The 6577-nt window shown below is 27.4% G+C and overlaps 1 long non-coding RNA gene across 1 annotated transcript; it reads left to right on the forward strand.

Moving 5' to 3' along the window:
- The first annotated feature begins 2224 nt into the window (after positions 1–2224).
- Positions 2225–3249, forward strand: LOC131611584 (uncharacterized). Its single transcript, XR_009287029.1, has 3 exons — positions 2225–2270; positions 2433–2663; positions 2891–3249. It is a non-coding gene; the product is annotated as an uncharacterized LOC131611584 (long non-coding RNA).
- Positions 3250–6577: the final 3328 nt, after the last annotated feature.

The raw sequence follows: 6577 nt of genomic DNA on the forward strand, positions 1-6577 counted from the left end.
CTGAATTAGGGTTTTGCATCCTCTTAAGAAAAATTGATGGATCAAGGTTTCCAATGGATTTCATATGGTCCATTAGGATTCACATTATCTCCATGTCCAAATTCAAGCTTCAATTCCAAAGATTGCCTATTCAACTGCTCAGATGGTCAACAGTCGACTAGTTTGACCTAAAAGTCAACTATGGTCAAATCACAGTCAAAACTCCTGATTTTTTGCCAACATCCTTCTTTTGAAGTTTCATTCATCATTTGATCAAAGGTTGATCATAATTCATCAAGGAAAAGCTTCAAAAATCAACAAGGTTCAAAGTTGCTAAATTAGGGTTTTTTGTCTAAAAAGTCAACTATACTTTGACTGGCCATAACTTTCACATGGTGCATCAAAAATTTACCAACAAAATCCTATTTTGAAGGAAATTGAATTCCCTACAACTTTGTCTCTCACATGCCAAGGCCATAAATGCTTCATTTGAGAGATATGGTACAAAAGATTATAGGTCCTTTTCAAAAGTCAACCAAAAGCAATTTTTTGTCAAAGGCCATATCATCAAGATAAAATCTTCAAATGGGAAAAAGGTTCCAAGGTGGCGTATAGAGGACATCTTGAGGTTTCTAAAAAGTCCTAGAACTCTTCCATATCTTAAAAATTGAGGGAGATATGCCTTGTTAAAGTTAGGCAATTTTGAAGGCAAAATGTGAAACAAAAGTGGTTCAAATGGGATTTTCTTGCAAGTGGGCCTAACTTTTTAAGATCTAAGCTTGATCCACAAGTTATCCAAGTCACCAAATTCATTCGCCACGAATTATTAGGTTTTATTTGATTTTATATGATTTTTTATTCATTTAAATGGTGATTAAAGTTATATAAATCAAGTGGAAAATCAAATATTTGATTGAAGAACTCATAAAGATCAATTCCAATCAGCAATCATACTATATTTCAATATATTTTCGTGCATAAAGAGATTGGAAAGAGAAGGAGCATTATTAATCAAATTTGGAAAGATTGAATTCAAGTTTCAATCAAAGATTCAATTTCATAAATCATGGATATTTGATTCAATTCTTTAACCTAATATGCTCCACTATAAGTATAGAACTTAGGGCAATGCATTAGGGGACGAAATTCTGGGCAGAGACCATATTCAAAGAGCAAGAAAATTCTCCAAAATTCAAGATTCGGTTTTGGTGATTTAAGGCCTTTCAAAGGATTTTGAGCATTGCTACATATTCCTGGGAGTGAAGTGAAGCTTTTTGGATCATCATGCTGCATCAACACCCCCAGAACAATCTCCAATAAGCCACGGTATTTCGTTATAGATTGGAGGTCGATTATAGCAATTCACGCATCCTCATTGAAATTTGTTTGCGTATTGTGGTTTGTCTTGGTGTATTGATTGTTTCTGGGCAGAAAATTCATTGTTTGCGTGGTTTAACCGGGATCCACCATTGTTAGGGTTATAGGTCTTAATTTGGGCCTTCCGTTTTAGGTAAAATTGGGGGTAATTAGGGGTACCGTTGTGCTCAGGGGAACTGGAAGAACACGTTCATGGGGTCGCGAAACATTTACGTGTGTGTGTGTGTGTGTGGATTTTAATATTTGCAGGTGTATTGGCTACGAACAGAATCATTGCAGATTCGTAGCTAAATGTTCAGAGATTCACAGGGTCTGGTGGGGAAGATGACTGCGTGGCAACACGCCACTGGCCCGTCTGAATTACGCGCGCGTTTTTTATTTGTGATTATTGTTTTTATATATTATGTTATACGCGCGTATGTATTACAGATGGATTGTTTGGTTGAATTGGCAAGAGAAGGGGTGGGTGAGCGAAGGGACGAGGGTTCAATCCCTCGCTCCCATATTTTTTTTTATGAATCACTTGTTCATGGATCCAGTGTTCACACCCAACGCTAGACCATCATATGCCCTCAGCATCCATCCACTGGATCATTAACCACTTGGATCTAATGCGCTAGAATTGCAGGAACATACTATGAACCCTCATCCTAGCCACATGCAATAAAAACCTAGGTTATTTCTATTTTTTTATATCTATAAAATAAGAAAACAAATGTACCTGGAAAAGACGCATGTGCCCTTGCTGCTTTTGTCAACACCTATTAAATTTTGCTTATTTGTTGTCTTTTCTCAATTTTTTGTCACATTTTATTATTATTATATTAGGGTGGTTATTTTATATAAGGCCTAAACTGATTTTTTTACACTTTTTCTCTCTCTTTTTTCCTCAGTCCCTCTAAAAAAAATTTCCTGTGAGTTTTCTTTCTCTCTTTGCTTGCTACATCTCTCACACTCTCTATTACTTTCTTCTTCCTTTTTATCTAAACTGGATTTAATACTTCATTTTCACTCCTCTTTTTATCTTCATCAATGTTTTGTTATTTCTTTTTCATTTTAATTTTTTGTTTTTTCAGGTTGCAGATCTATACGAAGATGAAAACTGATTTTGAAGTTTTTTGTTTTCCAGGTTGTAGATCTATATGAAGATGATAAAAATGATTTTAAAGTGTAAGTAACAACATATAAGTTTTCTCTGTTCCATAATTTTCACTTCTTTTATTTTTACATGTTGTAGATCTATCAAAACAAAGACGAATTCGGGTACTAAAACAACAACGACAATATGTGTGACAATATAAATTATGGTTAGTAATTTATAGATATTTTTTTCCAGATATGTTATTTTTACACCAGATCTATTATTTTTATACATGTTATTTTCAGATGTGTTATTTTTATATCATATATATAACAATTTTTGTATTCTTTGGATAGTATAGATCTTCTATTTCTATTTTTGAGAACAGTGACAAACCCCAATTTTTAAAAATCTTTTTAACATCTTTTCCATTTGTTTTTGTTTTATTTTCAGGTTCTACATCTTCTGATAGGAAAACAAAAAGTTAAACATATGGACAATTTCTTAACATTTTTTTTTCACTTCTTTTTATTTTTATTAATTTTTCTCTCTTCTTTTTAGAATTTGTCATATATTTTTAAAATTTTATAATTATGAAGTAGTGTATCTATTTTTGTAATGTTTCTAAATATTTAAATTGAAAAAAAAACTATTATTTATTTTAATTTAATATTTTTTATCATCATTATTATAATTATTGTTGATATTATTGGCATCATCATTAGAAAAAATCAAAATAATAATTTTATTTTTCTCAAAGAGATTGAAGTTAGATAAAAAAATTTATATAAGAAGAAGAAAAGAAAATTTATGGAGAGAGGATATATTCAAAGTGGTTTCATTGAGAAATGAAAGGAATAGAAATTTTAAACAGTTGGTACTGTTATCATATCAGTTAGATATCATATCAATTGGATAGATTCATAGTGTTGTCATAATAGTATTTTTGAAAGTTTACATAAATTATTTTAATCTATTTTAATTTGTAAATTGTGTCATTAACTATCAATGGATGAAATTGAAGACTATCAACCTATTATTTATTTTTTAAAATATGAGCTTTTCCAATAAAAAAATTACTGCCATAAACATTTTAGAGTTTATTTGTTAATTTAGAATTAATGAAAAAACTATTTGTTGATAAATGTTCTGGGAAAGAATGAGATTTTGGTGAGATAGAGAGAAAGATGGGGAGAGAGAAAGAATGAAAGGAAAAGGAAAATTTGAGAGAAAGACTGATAGTTGACAACTGAGAATTTGTGGCAGGAGGTTTGGCAGAAGAAAGAGAATATGAGAGAGAGAAAATTAATTGCAGTTTAATACCATATCACTCATTCATTGCATATAGAAAAATGTGATATTAATATTATTAAAAATTTAATACTATGAGTTATAATTGTAATGATAACTTGAATCACCCTACATTAGTGGAATAGAAAAGACCAATAAAAACTAATTAATATTTATTTTTAATAATAGTTTAAAATAATAAATATGTCATATATATTTGATATCTTTATCAAAACTAAATAATTTAAAATGAAAGTTATGATAATATGAAGGAAAAAAATTATATGAAAAATTTTTATATCAAAATTTATGATAATATGAAAATATTTGATAAATATTATAAATATTTGATAATATGATAATTATCATGACAAAAAATTTGATAAATTATTTATAGAAAAATTTATAATAATATACAAATTTTGGATATCATGAGACTAAGTAACAAGCATTATTATTAGACTAAAACTCTGTCATGAGTTGATTTTATTTTATATTTCTCTTTGCTCAGACATGCCATTTCTTAATCATTTAATAAACCCATCTTCAACTTGATTTTGAAAACATAAATGAGACTAAAAGCTGCAACACTATTAGACTAAAATTCAAGTTACAATTGTTTATATTTTATATTTCTCTATGATTAGACATTTGCTTTTGCCTATTATGTTGCTTAAGACTATTTACAATGGAGGTGTTGATTTTTTTTTCAATAGTTGAATTGATACAATGGTGTGTTGAATCATATGTTGAAAGTGATGTGGATTATTTAGTGTTGAAAACATTCAACATGTTGAATGAGAAATTAGTGGGGGCCACATAATATTTTTGGCAAATTATTATTGGTTGTTGTGAGTGTTTATATTTTTATTTCATGATAATTATTTAATGTCATTTATTTTATAGTAAATAAATTTTTTATTTATTTTTATTTTCACCAAAATTCATCATTTTTTTTTGTCTATAAATAGAGACTTGGTTCATTTGATTTGGACACACCAAAAAATTCCACTTTTTTCATAATTTTTCATAATTTCAATTGATAATAATATTAATATATAATTAATAATATTAAAATTCATCATTTTTCATAATTTCAATTGATAATAATATTAATATATAATTAATTTTAATATATAATCATAAAACAAAAATATAAAAGAAAATAAGAATATGAAATAAAAGTAGTGGGGTAGGGTGTTGAATTTTATTAAACAAAAATATTGTAGTGAGTAAAAGTTGAATGTGTGTTGAATTATTAGGTGGAAGAGAGAGAAGATGATGTGGAGTATAAAAAGTGAAAAAGTAGGGTGTTGAATTTGGAAACCATTGTAAATAGTCTAAGACAATTGTGTTTACAAACAACCCTTTCATGTGTCACATCCATCGATACTTGGACCTAAAATCTACACAATGATGAATTCTTCCTGCACAAAACAACAGCTTATACATTGTCCAATCTTAGCCTAATATTTTGTATTGCAAATGTATTTTATAGTCTATTTCCATATAATTTGACTGATTTTTGGTACATTAGGGGTCTGTTTTATTTTCAAATTCAAATTTGAACTTTTCGCAGAAAAATTCAAACTATGAATTTATTTCCATCTTTCTTTTTTATTTATTAAATTTTAATTTTAATTATTATTACAACTCTGTCAATAAAAAGAAAATATTCTTTTTCTATTTTTCCCAATTGTTTTTTATAAAATATGTGTTTAAATGTTATGGGAAAAAAATATTCATAAAGGATATTAGTGGAAAAAAATATTTATTGATATTTGATACATTTAAGTGTCATTAATTTGTCATTTTCTTTTAATACTAATATAATTTTGATGATGAATATATAGTCAAAGCCACCCAAAAAACCAGAGAAAGAAAGTGAAGAAGTAGTGAAAATATTTAAATATTGATTATGTATTTATAAGAAGAGATATATACATACACTAAAATGAAATATTAATAATAATGGAAAAGAAAACATAAAGGAGAAGTTGTTTGGGTGATGGTTATGATGAGGGGAAAAAAAGGAATGAAAGAGAAAATTATGAGACAGAGAATGGTGGTGGCGTCTCAAGAAGAAGAAGAGCAACATTTTCAGTTATCATTTTGGTCTAAACAAATAATTCCATTTTTTTAAGTTTAATTAATATAATAGTTATCTATTTTTTTAAAGTTTAAAAAATTAAATGATTGTAAGAATGAAACAAACTGATTTGATATATGATATATGTGTTGTCATAAAAAGCACATTTTTCTATAATTTACTGACAAGTCACGTTCTTCCTTTAGTAATACTACTAATAAACTAAATATTAAAAAACACCCATATCCCACATCCTATTCCACATAATCAATTAAGAAAAAAACACAACCAATAAAGTTTTTTGTACTGAAACACAACTTCAAAGTAGTCATTTTTCTTTACATTAGTGTATCCAATTAAAATCAAATCAAAATATTCATTTTTCTTTACATTAGAAACACAACTTCAAAGTTTCTAATTGATAATAACAAAGATACCTGTTTGGAGACTATACACAAATAACATTTTTTTTATATTTAAAATCAATGTGGGACATGTCTCCAAAATTTCTTCTATTTGCATGATAAATTTATAGTATTATCTTCTATATATACTAATTTAGGATAAGAGAAAAAAATATAGTAACTCCTTTATTTTTTGTTAAACATTATTTAAGGTAATTTAAAATAATTTATTATTGAATGGAAAATATATATTCTTGATCCAAATATAACACTAATGACAAAATAATACTAATGACACTAACGACAAAATAATACTAATGACAAAATAAAATTTATGTATGGAAAATATATATTCTT

This window comes from Vicia villosa, linkage group LG6, assembly GCF_029867415.1.
Source record: "Vicia villosa cultivar HV-30 ecotype Madison, WI linkage group LG6, Vvil1.0, whole genome shotgun sequence".
Taxonomy (NCBI): domain Eukaryota; kingdom Viridiplantae; phylum Streptophyta; class Magnoliopsida; order Fabales; family Fabaceae; genus Vicia; species Vicia villosa.